The following is a 16,710-nucleotide window of genomic DNA, read 5'->3' as shown; positions in this document are numbered from 1 at the left end:
AAGCCGGGAGCCAGCACCCTGCCCCCAACATTCTCTTATCCCCCCTGAGTAGTCAGAGCAGGATTTAGACTCCCTGAGGTCTTTAAAAAAAAAAACAATCAATGCACACATCACTCAGGTATTGAATAGCACAGATGGACAAGGAACACTAAGGAGAGATCAGTTATAGCCCCGCCCCCTCCCGCACTAAAACACTGACCCACTTCTCGGTTACGGGGAGTCCGGAGCTTTTTAGAACTGGCTCAGCTGTCATTTGAAAATGCTGTGTCATCAGCTTTTGTCCAAAACATTCAGATTGGGTCCCCACACATTAATTCTGACTGGGGACAACCTATCCCTGGAACAAGCGTTGGACCGCGCACCCCTCTCCAAGCCTCGTCATCGCCTCCTCACAGCAGAACGGCGCCTCTGCACGTCTGAAGGGCTCGGCTGTGGCCCTGTGGCCCTGCCCTGGCACACACGGTGTCCATTCTCATCTGCTGGAGCTTGCTGGGCACTCATTACGGCTGGCTCCGCTGTTCAAGTGCAGCAGGGTTGTGTAGCAGTTGGAGCAGTGTGGGGGAGGGGGGCCAGCTGGTGCATCCTTGGTTCCTCCCGCTGCTGAAGGGCACCTGGGTCCCCTGCTTCATCTCTGGGCTTACCTTCCTGCGGAGGGAGGCCTGGAGGTCCCGCAAAGCATCCTTTTTGGCTGCTAACTCAGGGAAAGTGTTTAGTACTTTGAGGACCCCATGCTTTCACCCAGTATCGATAAGAACCTCCAGAGACTCTGGGAACAGAAGGCTCAGGGCTGCGTCAGGTCAGCCACGAGCACAAAACCAAAGCCCGCGGACCAACCAGTTTACTTTCTGGTTAGGGTCTCTAAAGGGTCCTCCTGGCTCACGGAAAGTGCAAGAATGTCAAGGAAGCTTGGGGAGTTGCCTTCGTAGGTAAGATGCTTGCTGTGCAACACCCACACAAAAAAGATGATGGGATGGCTGTCTGTGCCTGTAACCCCAGAGCTGGGAGACAGAGCCGGGTAGGTCATTAGAGCTTGCTGGCCAGCCAGCCTGGCCATAATGGTAAGCTTCCAGTTCAGTGAGACATTTACCTCAGGGAATATGATGAAGAGCGACAGAGGGAGGTACCCCTTGTACTCTGGTCTCTGTGGGAGCATGCACCTGCACATTCACGTGTAGGCTCCACAACACACATGTACACACTGACATATACATATGCACACACGCACATGTGCACACAAATGTGCACACATGCACACTCGCCAACACGTGTACATACACATTGCACACACACGTGCACACACTCATACACATGTGCACACATACATACATGTGCGCACACACACACATGCACACACATACCGTGCAAACTCACAAGGTATGTCCAATAGAGACTGCAGCAGCCCTGCAGACCTCAGGCACCACAGCCTCCAGCTCTTCTTCAGTCTCTGAGCCTCTTACAGGAAGGCGAAGCCTGTGCCAGAGGGTTTACCACTGTAGCATCCTCTACCTGCCTCCGCTGGCTAATTCCGATGACTGATCAATGTGGAAGGCCGGGCTCGCCGCCAGCCTGTGATGCCATACGTTCCCGGAACACGGTCACTGCGGTTAGAACACACCCAGCCACTTCTCCACAGAGGCCTGCAGCATCCATAATTCACAGACAACACTGACAGAAAAGAACACCCTTGGTCTCCAAATCATGCTAGGTAGTGTCAGCCTGGGGGGATTCTTTTTTTTTTTTTTTTTTTCCCAAAGCAGGAAATGGGAAACTCAGGCTTGTGCATTCATTAGAATTCCTCATGTCTCCTGACCCGCATAAATCTCAAAATCCCTCCAATGGTTTTTTTTTCTCTTTCTCTTAGTTTAGCATTCAAATTCGAGGGCGCCAGCCAGCCTGTCAGCTGGAGCCCTGCATTTCCTATTCTTTTTGATATTTCATCAAAAGTATCTTTTTTATACCCAGTATAGATCCCAGGTGTCCTGGGAGTATGCACTAAACCTTATTAGGCCCAGGGGAAGCTTGTAGTCTCTGCAACCTAGGCATTCTGGACCGAGAGGCACCGCACAAGGCACATGGAAGACGCTGCAGGTGCGGTGGGCCAGCCCTGGCCTCAGGGAGGAGGCTGGTGGAAGCAGAGCTGGGAAGGGCTCAAGCAAGCAATAAATATACTGCCTGGTGCCTTGATTCATATGCTAAGGAGCATCAAATTCAGCTTTAATTGGTGTGAGAGGGACGCTTGCAGCTGCCTCAGGCCCACGCTGTGCACTGTGGGATGCTCCCGTGAATAGTGTTTAAAAATAAGCCCCGCAGGGAAATGCAGCGCAAATGCTGAGAGCGGCCAGTGACTGGCAGAGGGGGGCGGGGCTGCAAGGTTACAGATTCCATCTGAAAGGTCGCCAGACCCTAGTGCTCAGCAACTGTGTTTCAACCTAGGGTTCCAGGAGCCTTGGGGATTCTCTCTGTGGCCTGGAAAGAAATACCCACTTCACCCTCTTGCGGAAACGCTTAGCGTTTGGTGCTGGTTGCCGGTCCAGAGCGACTCCTGTGTAGAGGGCCTCGCTGGGGGGAGCCAGGTTTGACGGCTCTGCATGGAAGCTTCCTTCAGGCCTGTTTTCTCCTCTCCAGCTCTCCTGAGCCCTACCTGGTCCCTCGGAAGGGAACTTCAGACGGGCGTAGAAAGCTCCACACAAAGCTGAGACTTTCCCTACTGGAGCTGCGGAAGCAGGCGAGGATGGCGCTTTACCAGACCTGCTTCCCAGGTCAGCCCTGCTTGGGTGCTAGGCAAACCTAGTCAAATTAATTCGGCCTCTCCTTAGCTGGGGTGCAGAGTGACCATGTGTACAGCCAGCTCCTGGCCTAGAGGCCCCGAGAGCAGGATCTGGGAGGGGTGGCTACTCTATGTGAGTCTAGGTTGTAGGAACCATTGCTCACGTACAGGTCATAGAATAATTTAGTTGATTAACTAACAAAGAAGAGGCTTTCCGACCTCTGTGTGTATGTGTGTGCGTACATGTGTGACTGGGCATATGTGAGTGTGCTGTGTGATTGTGCATGTGTGGTAAGTGTGTGTGGGTTAAGTGTGTAGAGAGAGGGAAGGAAGATGGGGGAGGGATCATTGCTGTGAGGTAAAGGCATGAGCACTCCATATTGAGGAGGGTAGGAAACCTGAGGGGGCGGTCTGTAGCCTTCAGGCCCCACTCAGGAAGCAGAAGACAGGTGGGACTCGTGTACTCCAGCCCTGGGGCAGGTGGGACTCGTGTACTCCAGCCCTGGGGCAGGTGGGACTCGTGTACTCCAGCCCTGGGGGAGGGTGGCATTGAAACCTGACTGGCTACAGTTGATTTTTTTGTTTTTGTTTTTGTTTTTTCCAGGTGTGAAGAAGATTTATTATTTGTAAGTGCCATTTACAAATGGTAGGCCAAATTTACATCTGCATGTTTTATTGGATATTTCCCTCCCTAACTTATCTACAGTTGGGTTTCTAATAACTTCATGGTGTGTAGACTTTGGTGGCATCTCTCAGTTTCCTGAGCTGTGTCCTGCTACTGTGACACATGGCATCTAAATGCAATTTTGAAAAACCAGTTCCCTGTGCTCTCATTTCCTATCTCAACCATCACCAGCCCCAGACTTCCCTTTGTATTCCAGGGAGGCAGAAGTGCCACTTACGAGTGAAAATCAAGGCTGGTGTGAACCAGACCCCATGTCCATGGGGAGGTGGGGAGGGGGCGGAGTTTGAGGGGGGAACTACAGTAGAATGCCTCATGAAGGGGGGCTGCTCCTGGAGAGACCTGTGCCTGTACATGTTTGTACTGGGGAGGACCCTGAGGCTCTGTGTTCTCAGCTTGTATGCAGGGCGTTGGACATGTGTGTGGTAAAGCCAGGGCTCCAGCAGCATAGCACGTGAGTTCCTCTGTGGCCATTCTGGCAGAACTGATGATTCTGTGACAGTCCCAGGCGATGGAACCCAGGCTTTGTGTTTCCACCTTAGTGAGCATGCTGGCTGGCTCTTTGTCCTGTGGCAGTTCCGGCAGCTATTGCATCCAGGGACACAGGCTCAGGCTTTAATCCCACCCGCTCATGGTGGACAGCACAGAGTAACCTCAGGGGAGGAGTGTACTCTTGGCAGCATGGAGCAGCGTCAGGGTTGGGTGAAAGTCCAGGGAAAGGCCCTGTGGTCCACGCCTGCCTGGACTCTCTGGAACTACAAGGAAGGGACCAGAGAGCTCCTCTGAGCTTTGGGACATGTGGAATAGTCTTGGTGAAGGCCACACTGCTGTAACCCTGTTTAAGGTACTCCATGAATGCAGGGCGTGGTGGCACACACCTTTAATCCCAGAACTGGGAGGCAGAGACAGGTGGATTTCTGTGAGTTTGAGACCAGCCTGGTCTGCAAAGGGAGTCTAGGACAGATAAAGCTACCCAGAGAAACCATGTCTAGAAAAAACAAAAACAAAAAAACAAAAACAAAAACCTTCCATGACTGAACTCCAGAGAAGTCAGAGGGTTCCCTGGGAAGTTGTGACAAGGTGGGTGGCTCTGCTCATAAAGCTGTGGGACACAAGTTCAGATCTAGGAGGGTCCTGAATGCTCCCCTCATTAGAACCCACTGTTGGCACCTGGGGGCCCCAGTTCTTTACTGTTCTACAGGCTGGGTTGGCCTCCAGGCTTCCTTCCTCCTTTAGTGCTCCTACGTTTCCACACGGCTGGAGCTGACACAGCAGTGACAGTGGACAGTGTGCACTCTGAGGAGTGTGGGAAGCTGAGGGTCAGCACATGCTCTGATCTTAGCTGCAGATGCCCCAGGGATCACTGTGGCTCTGTAACCTCCCGGGGTGTCTGTGTAAACAGAAACTGAAGGGCAGGAGCCACCATGAGAATTTTTTTACTCATGAAAGATGCATAGCTCTTGGGTGTGGCCAACTCTGAGGACTTTCGATGGAGAGAGATCTCAAGTGGAGCCTTTGACTTGCCTGTCCACACCCTCTTATCCTATATGTAAGGTGTGTCCTCATTTAATAATCCCTTTTCAGGAAAACAAAACCAAAAGTCTACCTACACTGTATATGAAAGGTACCATTTCCCCTGCCCCCCAAAAGCAATAAAATATGGAGAGCACTTAGAATCAATGAAGAGTAGCAATATGTGGGACTTGGGACACAGCTCAGTTTGTCAAGTGCTTACTATCAAGCATGAAGACCCCACGCACCCATGTAAAAAAGCTGGCTGTGGTGCTACGTGCCTGGCATCCCAGCACTGGCCAGGTGGAGACTGGCAGATCCCTGCAGCTCCCTGAGCGGCCTGGCAAATAAGGGAAGCCCAGGCCGAGGCCATGAGAGCTCAGTAAGCAAAGGAGATGGTCCCTGAAGGATGACACCGGAGGTTGACCTCTGGCCTCCTCACATACACATGTACACATGAGCGCGCACGCACACGCACACACACACACACCAAGAGAGCAATAATATTGCTAATCTGATGCAAATTTCTGCTTCTACTAATGTGAATGTGAGGCTCAGACCTCCTGGGGCCATCAGACACATCCCCAGCATTATCAGGATTATTAGCATTCTTTATGAGCGGCCCATCCTAAAGGTTGTGGTCACCGCTGGGTAAGGCTGCCTAGCATGACATCCTTAGTCACCTGTGCACATCTGACCCCTGGCTGACTCGCCACCTTCCTAGCCTAGTGTGAACCAAGTTCAAACCTTCTGCAACAGAACTCCATTTCACACAGGGCCGGCCAGGCCATAGGGAAGGCTGACATCTCTTTGGGACAGGGGAAGACATTTGGATGTGGCGTTTGGAGGAGAGAGGCATGGGAAACTGCAGACAAGTTTTCACAGAGTTCCAGCATTGCAGGAGAGGGAGCTCTCCAAACCCTCAGACCAGCCTTCTGGGAAGCAAGCCCTTCGTCCAGTGCACTTTCACTCTTTCCCTGCAGATCTACGTCAGGCAGAGGCGCTGAACTCCATGCAGACAAGAAGGTTAAAGTGCAGTGTAGCCCTGTGCTGCCTGGACCTTGCCCCGCCCCAAAGGAAAGATGCTCAACTGCCTGACACCCAAACAGAATCTCTGACCCATCTGAGTGGACATTTAGGCCTTATTAGTGTTAAATTCAGAGCAGAACAGTCGCCCGCATGCTGCCTAGCCCTCACACTCTAGCCTGGACAGGGCAGCCATCTCTCCTCAGCTTGACAAGGCAGGAGTGCTGTGCCTTGGTGAAGTGACCCAACGAACTCCCTGGGAACTGGTGAGCATCCGGATGCCTGAGGGGACCCTGAAGGCCAGTAGATACCGTACCTCAGCTGACAGCGAGGAAAAGGGAGTAGGAGAGACCTAGAGCTTAGGTTAGTTTGTGGGGTTCCTGTGTCCAGGATGACTGGGTCACCCTGATGCCTGCCTGGAATCATTGCTGGCTTCTCTCCCCTTTGGTCACTTCCTGTAGGAGTCAGTCAGGCCCTCACTGGGAATGAAGGCCACGAGTCCCCCAGGGGCCGACCCCAGCCCAGCCGCCTGAGTGCTCAGGTGATGTTCCCCAGAGGCACCCTGAGCAGCTGTGAGGAGTTGCAGGGCTGTGACCTCAGCCATGGGGACATCCTCTTATGCTCACCGTGCTAACAGAACTCCTTCAGCCTCTGGGCTGCCCAGCATCCCCTACACGCACATTCCTTACAAGAAGCCATGAAACAGTGAGCTTGAGCCAAGAGGCCAGCCAGGGGCTCTGGGCAGCCAGTCCTGCTTGGCCTTTTAGAGTGGGATAGGAAAGGAAACAGGGGGAAATTCACATTCTAGGCTCTTCTTGGGGTCTTGCCGTGATGGCCTCTAGGTAAAGCCTCACAAGTGGCTCTCAGGACACAGGAAGACTTCAGAGTCACACTTTCTGGCAGAAGGGGCATCCTCTGGGATTGGAGTGGTGAAGGCATGACCTAACGGCCTGTGCATCTATTGGGCTCAAGCTAGGGAGGTGTCCAGACTGGTCCCAATGGGAAAGAAGCTCAGGGTGAAAAATCCAGGTCTAGCAAGCACACGGGTCACTGTGACAGGTGATGAGATAGGTTCAAGACCAGCCTCTTCTGCCTTTGGCCCAGGGCTCCCTCCAGGCTCCCCAAAGTCTGAATGAAAGGCCACACTCACAAGCACACAAACCAGAATCCAATCATGTAGAGCAGGGTTCAGAACAGGATGTACTTCGTGCATGGACAGAGCTTGAAGGTCAGAGCTCGAAGGTCAGCGTCCTGACCCCTCAGTCAAGAGGACACACAGCTCAGATGGTTCCTGGCAAGACTTGCAGCCAACGAAACACTGGACCAGATCGGCCTGGGGCGTGGGGGTGGGGTCTGCAGATGTCTCTGCTTCCTTCTTGGCCACTGCAGGGCTGCTCCTTTGGCTTGTGGAGTTGGGGGGGGGTTGGGCATGGGGAGTGGGGATGGGTGATGGGGTGGAGGTGGGGCCTGGAGAATGAGCATCCCCAATGTCTCATCTCAACCTCATCCTTGTGCCCCTCCCCCATTTTTGGTCTATATTAGGGCACTTCTCATGCTTTGTCCCCTTCCTGCCCCACCTCAGCTTCAGATGACATCATCTGCCATCCAGACCAGGGTCATCGGCGGGGGAAATGACCAGCTGCTCCTGGGTGCTTGGTAGGTGCGGCCACTTAGTTTTTCTAGTTTTCTGCTGAGGTATGAGCCAGTTCCTGACATACATGCAACCGTTACTCTTCCCGGCTGGCTTCTGTCATCTAGTGTCACCAACACATTGATTTAAACATGCTTTCTTAAAAACAAGCCACTTTTGGAAGATGCACCCCAGGATAGTAGTGTGCTTTGATTAGGCAGTCCTGTGGAGGCCATGTGACCCATTTGGTGGGAGCTTGAGAGGGTGGGGGTGGGGGTGGGGGCGGGCGGAGTCTGCTAGAACTGGACTCATCTGGGCTCTGTTGTGTTTGGGGCCGCTCCCGGGGAGGCCTGGCATCAATATGTTCGCCATCATTATATCCTGGGGTCCCCGAGCTGTGCTCTCCAGTTGTTGTTACTGGGGTGTCTGTGCTCCTGTCTACGGAACCCCTGAAGGCTGCACACATTCCCCATCCACAGCACCATAGTCTTTCCCATTTGAGAAATCACTGCTGACCAGAGAGGAAATCAAACTGGCTGAGTCCTCCCCAGGCAGTGGGAGGTAAGAAACCAAGGGAAAGGAGGCAGGACTGACAGAAGCACCACGCTCTGGCATCCGCTGAGCCTCCGAAGTAGCAAGGAATCTGGGAACGTGTGAGACAAAGTTGCCTCCTCAGAGCTGGCTGCTGAGGTTGGCCTGGTCCTGCAACCTTCCCTTATCAGCTTTGAAGTGACAAAGCTGGCTTGACGCCAAAACTCAGTGACAGGGAAAATATTATCTGCCGCTGCCTGGCACATCTTGGGGCATGAGGGCAGAGGCCATGGACAAGAAAAAAAAAACAAAAACAACAACAAAACCCTCTGAGGGTGACAGGACATATGTCAGGCTCTGCTAGCCAATGCGGCTGAGAGAAGCAACCACCTTCAAAGTAAACAAGCAGCCCACCCAGGCTGTGTCAGTCCAGCCTCCTGCGCTCCTAAGTGGGCACTCATGCCCTGTGCCTGACTGAGCATATGTCTTCCTACTGTCAATCAAACCCTTGGGTGGTGATTCAAAGAGGCTCATGGGAAGGGGCAAGATGCTATGAAAGGAGCCAGATGCTACTACTTCTTCCGGTGTCTTTTCCTTCTATCCTACACATCACTGAGTCTCATGAGAGATTTTGCTTCATATGCATGCTGGGTAGTGTTTAAATCAAGGCAAATCCGTCAAGTCTCCTCAAATTGGTTATGGTGACAGGGCCCAGAATGCTTTGCAACACACTTGTGTCATCATCAGACATTACACCAAATGCTACAGGAACGCCAAGGCATGCCTCCTGAGGTGACCAGCTCATGGATCACTTCACGCAGGAGGCATGCCTCCTGAGGTGACCGGCTCATGGATGGCACTGCCTGGAACCTGGACACTCACCTCTGGTGGCCTGGGTTAGGAGCCCTGCATGGTGGTGAGGCCGAACCCATGCTAGTCAGACAAAGGGTGGGGGTGGGGACATTGTGACAAAATATTATAATGTAGCATTTGAAATCTGCAGCCCTGTGGTAGGAGGCGTGGTCACTAGGCAGCTGTCGCCACCGACTGCCCTCCTCTAGGGATTTTCCAGTTTCCCAAAATGAGACAGTGCTCACAAAACAGTGGCTCTCCCGTCCCAGCCCCCCCACGCACTTTCTGCTTGTGGGACCTCACATCTGAGGGGTCAGTAGGCATTTCTTCTGCTGTCACGCCATTACTTCACCCCGCATCACGTCTGCAGGGCCCCTCCGCGGGCGTCATGCCTCGGCGCGAGCTCTGTTCTGCAGGCTAAACAAAACTCTACTTGCGTGGACACACAGGTGGAATTTCACTTTGATATCCCAACACCGCCTCAAAATTTGTCAAGCATGCCCTGACCATCTTTGTTTAGTTATTTATTTTTCAGCCTCTCCCAGTCACCCCGGTGTAGGCATAGCAAAGCTCTATGAAAATGACTGTCTGTACTTGCAAGTGCCTGAGAGACCCAGCAGAGAAGCTGGAACCATTATCCTCTGAGGGGTGTGCGCACAAGCGTGTTCACATTGAGGGGGAATGCCCCTTTGAATAAAACCTGGTACGGGCAGGCAGGTGAAAACAATCATACCTGTGGCCCGACTCTCCCTCAGACACCTTTTATTTTATTTATTTATTTATTTATTTTAGTTTTTCAAGACAGGGTCTCTCTGTGTAGCCTTGGCTGTCCTGGACTCACTTTTAGACCAGGCTGGCCTCGAACTCAAAGCGATCCACCAGCCTCTGCCTCTGCTGGGATTAAAGGTGTGCGGCATCATGCCTGCCTCAGCTGGTGTCTTTTAATTCAGTTTTAACACTGTCTACCTGGAGGCAGTCTGTCAAAGGTGCAGGCTCTGGGACTGGAGAGATGGCTCAGAGGTTAAGAACACTGTCGGCTCTTCTAGAAGTCCTGAGTTCAATTCCCAGCAACCACATGGTGGCTCACAACCATCTATAGTGAGATCTGGTGCCCTCTTCTGGCATGCAGGTGTACGTGGAGGCAAAACACTGCATATATAATAAATAAATCTTAAAAAAAAAAAAAAAGTAAGGCTCCAAGATTGCTGCTTGTTCAGATAGCCATGCCAGCTGCCAGCTGTGACCCGTTCTGACCAACTAGCTGTAATCCAGTGTAATCCAGGGCCACATCACCTCTTCACTGGGTTCTGCTAATTTCCTGGAACAGCTCAGAGGACCCTGCAAGACACAAGCTTTGCCAGATGATTAAAGTAGGTTGTCCAGGGGAAAGGGGTGGAGCTTCTACACCCTCCCCCCTGCCCATCCCCCCACCCTCCCATTCAACTGTTTGAAGCTCACTGACCTTCCCTGTAGGACACATGCCACAATCCCTCTCCTCATCTTTGTCGTCCCACCCCTCTGACTCTGCCTCATCCTAAAGCTGGTGAGTCACTCCAGCCACAGCCACAGCCACCCATCCCACCTGTGTGCAAAAGACACGCGCTCTACCTGGGAGACTCCAGGGCTCTTGGGCACTGTAGGGCGGAAGCAAGGACATAATGTGTGCCTATTTTCATAATATCGTGGGGCGATTGTTTCTGACTTGTGCCATGGTGTGTGTGCTCTGGGGCTGTTTTTACTCCATCCTAAAAACAACAACCACAAACCAAACCAACTAAACAACAACAACAACAACAACAACAAACCAAAACAAAAAAAAAACCAACAAACCAACAACAACAAAAAACCCAGTAACAGGCTGGGCGTGGTGGCGCACGCCTTTAATCCCAGCACTTGGAAGGCAGAGGCAGGCGGATCGCTGTGTGTTCGAGGCCAGCCTGGTCTACAAAGCGAGTCCAGGACAGCCAAGGCTGCACAGAGAAAACCTGTCTCAAAAAACAAACAAACCAACCAACCAACCAACCAAACAAAAAATCCCGGTAACAGTGTTCTGCAGCAAAAGGACGCGACACCATTGTTGTTCAGCCAGTGGGACTCAGAGAACAATACCCCCTTCCCCGTACGGGATGCTTTCTTGTGCTGAGCAACTGGATCAAGTTGAAACAAACAGCACACTGAAGTGGAGAGTGAGACGTCTACCTGAGCTCTAATTTCTGTAGAGCTTGGCCACCTCGGCGTCACGTGCATGCCGTCTCTCTAACAGACACCATGGTCCATGAACTAAACCTACCACAGGAAACCGGGTCTGCCAGACACCAGCCTTCCCTTCACACCCACCCAGGACTCCCAGAGGGTCATCTGCGCTGCTGGTCAGCTGTCCAGCCGGGCAGACCTTGTTGTCACAGAGATGGCCCACTGAGTTCTCCAGACTCGTGTTTTACTCCGCTCAGGCTTTCCTGCGCCCAAACTCCCCTCCCCGGCAGAAACTGGGCTCTGTCATGTCTTTTCTGAATAGCTAGTGCTGGGCAGCGGGCGACTGTCCTAGTGCTTGATGGCACGGTTTCCCCTCCCAGCATGCCTTCTCTGTTTACTGTGATGAATTTCAGAGTGAAAGGATTTCTTCCTTTCCCTGTGCACATGCAAAGAGGCTTTCCAGCTCAATCACATCCACCAAAGTCCCCAAGGACAGTAAGGATGTGGGTGACAGCCAGAACTGGGACTGCCACCCTCTAGGCTACAGACAGAAGACAGAAACTGCTGAGAGCCCAGGGTGCTGCAAAGAGGGAAATGGCTGCCTGTTTATCAGGCCGTGGTCCCCTCCTCCCGCTGAGAAAATGCTTGCAACACACACCGATTGGCGTTTGAGGAGGCCACTGCCTGAGCTTCTGCAGTGAGGTCACACTGACACACTGTCTCAGAAAGGCAGCTCATTCAAAACAGGAGACTGAGCTGCCTCAAGGGATGTATGAGCCCGGCAACATGGCTGCCAGAGGCCAGCCTTGCTCAGTGACTAGGGGGAGCACTTCCTGTGATGGTGGAGTGTGTGAGACAGAACTTGGGTGTGTGGAGTGTCACACTGGGTGTGAGGAAGCACTGTGAAAGCTGGACTTTCTTCTTCCTGCCATTGGCCTTCAGGGCTGTTAAGAGGAGTATACTGGTCACCCTGACCCACTGAGAAAGGAACTAGAAGAAGAATTTGCCCTGGGGGAGGAGGAGCGTTGTAACCTAAAAGCATTATCTTTTTCTTCTGTTAAACTGTATCACATCATTCTATCATAGTGATATTTAATATATTGTTATTTAATTATATATTTATAGAATTGTGCAAAAAAAAAAAAACTTGACCCCATACAGGGCTGCCTCAAAGGCTGTCATGGGTGGTGCCCACTCTCCTGGACTCGGCCCCCCCCCCCGAATTTTTAATTTGGGTTTTGTGATCTGGGCAACATACCTTTGGCATAAAAACACTCTCTTCCGACTCTACACCGCTGTCTACCACAGTGTCAGCTCCATACCCTGAAAAGATTTCCTTCCGTAAACAGGCCCAGTCTGGAATTTGGAGGGTAGGCATGGTGACCAATAATGCTGGATAATACAATTTTTGTTGGATTCCCAGAAATAAAACTGGCTCTCAGGCAACTCACACACTGGCCCTGAGGGATTCCACTGACGCTGTGAGCCATAGGCAGGCCCCGCTGTGAGGAGTGGCTTCCTGTGGTGTCCACTTCAAAAGATAGCCTGGCTGCTCACACAGTGGCCGCTGACTAAAGAAACACACCGTCCTTTCTAGAGCCTCTTCCTACATAGCTGAGAGTCATCTACCACTCTCTTGTTACTCCACAGCCTGTGATCTGTCCAGCCGAGGACCGTCAGGGAGAGTGACACAGGTCTGTTTCTCTCTGGAAGAAGTCCAAGGCTGGACAATGGCTCCTTCACCCCATCCTCGAAACTGGGCTCGGTTACTCCCTGCCCTGGTACCAGGAAATTTATTTTTAGATCAGGAAGACAGTGTCGGGGAGGGACAGTGGGGATCCCTCGAGGGCAAACAGTTAACAACTGGCTCTCAGAGCAGAAAGATGCGCATGCCTGTTTGTGTCTACTTAGAGTAAAGATTTCTGTCAGAAAGGGGCCGAGCAAACAACTGATAAAATACTGTCCTCGGGTGCACCCCTTGAGCAGGTGGATTGGCGCTGAGCCGCTCAGGGATGTCAGGCAGCTCTGGGGTGCGCCACAGCTCCCTGTCCCCCTGGAGCCCCTCCCCAACCTGCGTCTGCTCCCCTGAATGCTTTATCATGAACCTCATGCGATCTGCTTGGGCCTTTCTGCATTTTCGCTCACCATCTGTGCAGCCTAGTTCTGTGTCAAAGTGACACAGGCTAGAGCGATGTCTACTGAGACAATGTTTTCATAATACCTGGTGGTAGACAAGTCTGTAGGACATTTTCTTAGTTACTGATGGGGAAGGGACCAGCCCATTGTGAGTGGGGTCACCCTTTGGCTGGTTGGTCCTGGGTTCTGTAAGAAAGCAGGCTGAGAAAGACACAAAGAGCAGGCCAGTAAGTGGCACTCTCCCATGGCCTCTGCATCACTCCTGCCTCCAGGGTCCTGTCCAGTTTGAGTTACCCCTTGACTTCCCTCAATAGACTGTGAACCCAGATACGTGAGCCAAATAAACCCTCTGCTCCTCAAGGTGCTTTGGGTCCTGGTGTCTCATCACAGCAGTGACAACCCTTACTGAAACGCTGTCACAATGCTTGAAACCCACGTCCCACAGTTGATCATTCTTTGGAATTTCGTAGTGGAGATCATGTGAGGAAACCATAATTAGAATATGTTGTATAATAGAAAACTATTTTCTGAATAAATTAATAAAAAAGACTTTTTTTTTACAAAAATCTATTTTCAATGAAAAGAAAAGAGAGAAAAAAAAATCCCCTCCAAGTTAACAAACAGCTTTGGAGAGCTGGTGGGGGCCAGCTGCAACACATGTGAAATTGGATGGCCAGGCTGTGGGCAGCACTGCGATCTGGGACAGGTCCCCACCCCCACCCCTGTGGGAAGCAGCCTTGGGATTTTCTGGGGCCATGTAAACGTGCAGAGTGTATGACACTGGGACAATGTGGCCTAGAAGTGTCCTGGGAGCTTATAAAACTCATGGATGGATTTGGAGCATTCCAAAATGTCTTTCCTTGACCCCTGTTGGTTTAATTCCTAATTATTAAAAATTATTAGAGCCGGGCATGGTGGCACACACCTTTAATCCCAGCACTTGGGAGGCAGAGGCAGGCGGATCACTGTGAGTTCAAGGCCAGCCTGGTCTACAAAGCGAGTCCAGGACAGTCAAAGCTACAGAGAAACCCTGTCTCAAAAAATAAATAAATAAATAAATAAAAATAAATACATAAATAAATAATAAAAATGATTAGATCTGTTTATTTTATTCTGTGTGTCTGAGTGTTTTGCCTGCTTTTCTGTGTGTGCCTCCTGTCATGCCTGGTGCCTGTGGAGGTCAGAAGAGGCTTCAGAGCCTCTGGAACCAGAGGTGGAGATGTTATGAGGCACCGCGGGATGCTGGGAATGGAGCCAGCTTCTTCACAACATGAGACATCCCTGCAGCTTCCACCCCTGGTTACTGGCCATGAGGCACCCCTGCAGCTCACAGACAATGGGGTCATCTTGGGAAGCCCTTGGGCTCACAGTGCAAGCGAGTTATCTAACTTGTGTGAGAGCTGAGTCCTCTGTCTTTCCTCCAACCCTTGGGGGGCAGGAGGAATTCCAGAGAAGGGAGCTCCGAGGACCTCCTGCAGACAGCACTACTCACCTGCAGACAGCACAGTTCACCTGCAGGCAGCACAGCTCACCTGGCTGGCAAGATGCTCCTCTTTTATGTGCAGCTATTTTAAGCTGACTTTTTCCTATGCCAACAATGGTGTCTGCTCACCTGAAGCACCTAACCATCTAGTTATGACTGGGGAGGCTTTGGGTACCAGTCAGCCTTCTTGCTCTCTGCTGCTCAACTTGGACTGCTGTCCATCTGGATCAGGCAGGCACTTGCCACATTGCAACCTGTTAATAGTGGGAGCAAATACGTCTGTAATATATGATATGTAAACATTTACATAAACATCTGTAAATATATGTAAACACATACATATGTATATATCCCCCTAATCCCCCCAGTCCAAGTCTCCTTGCCATCCTGTACCTCCTATCACTTGGGTACAAGAACCCCATCCTGTACTGAGTACTGAGTTATTCCCAGGCAAACTCAGAGAACTGATGGATTTACACAGCTAAGAGGAGGCTTTTGAGGAAAGAGATGTGCCCCATATACCCATTTCTAAGGCCACGGTTAGTTAGGACACACAGACACACACACAGACACACACAGACACACAGACACACAGACACACACACACACAGACACACACACACACACACACACACACACACACACACGGTGTTTTCTCTCTCTTGTCTCCATGGCCTTGTTCTCCTCTCCACACAGGCCACATTGACTGAGAGAGCCACAGGTCCTCTGGCTTTTTGGCCAGGCTGTCTGCAGGAGCAGCGCGGCTTACAGACACCCTCTCTGCAAGCCTCTAAGGTCACCTGTTCCTGTAAGGAACGTCCACACCTTGAGCGGTTTACTTGATTTCAGTTTCTGAATACCACAGGAGCCTCTGCTGTCTCTCCAGATGACATTTATGGCAGCACTGGGTCCTCCCCTCCCTCCTCTCCCCCCTCCCTCCTCTCCCCCCTCCCTCTCTCCCCCCTCCCTCCTCTCCCCTCCCTCCTCTCCCCCCTCCCTCTCTCCCCCCTCCCTCTCTCTCCTCCCCCTTCTCTCCCCCCTCCCTCCTCTCTCCTCCCCCTCCCTTCTCTCCCCCTCCCTTCTCTCCCCCTCCCTCCTCTCCCCCTCCCTCTCTCCCCCCTCCCTCTCTCCCCCCTCCCTCTCTCCCCCCTCCCTCTCTCCCCCCTCCCTTCTCTCCCGCTCCTCTCCCCTCCCCCTTCCTTCCTACCTCCTTTTCCCTTCCCATCTCTCTCCACTTCCCTTCTTCAATTTCCAATAACTGACTTAAAGAGTTTCTGTCCTCCTTTCTTGCCTCTCTCCCCCCTTCTTTTTCCTTTGTTTTCTGCTTCTCTTCCTCTTCTTTCTCCTTTTTTCCTCTCCTCCTTTCCTAGTTTTCCCTCCTACCTCTCTCTTCCCTTCCATCCTCTCCTGTACCCCCCCCTTTCCTCTCTTTCTTTTCTCACTCTTGCTTTTCTGGAACGGTGTTTACTCACGCCCAGCAGCTCCTGTACGCTGCAGTGGGTGTGCAGATGGCTGGGTGTGTGTGTGCTTCACAGCTCTGTGAACCTCTGAGCTCATGTCTTACCCCAGCTGCATAGGACCTGCTTGAGTAAAATTAATTCTATTGTTCCAGTGCCAATTAATTCTAGCATAACTAACATATGCTGCCCAGCACCCTCATTTCCTACGGAATATATACCTCGCTGCAGGACAGCATGGCAAAGCACCACTTAAAACCTACAGGCAGCTTTGGTTCAGCACATTTGCTTAATTGGGTTGTGCTAGGCCACAATCAGCTAAAATAACACGCAAAAACGGTAAAGAGAATTGATGCAAATTTCACTGTAGAAGTAGATGGCCTGGCGGCCTTGACAACAGCTATCAGCCCTGAAGCTTGTCACCTTTGCTTAGAGTGGACA

Source organism: Acomys minous, assembly GCF_964271855.1.
Source record: "Acomys minous genome assembly, chromosome: 3".
In the NCBI taxonomy this organism is placed as follows: domain Eukaryota; kingdom Metazoa; phylum Chordata; class Mammalia; order Rodentia; family Muridae; genus Acomys; species Acomys minous.
Note: the sequence above shows the minus strand (reverse complement) of the source record.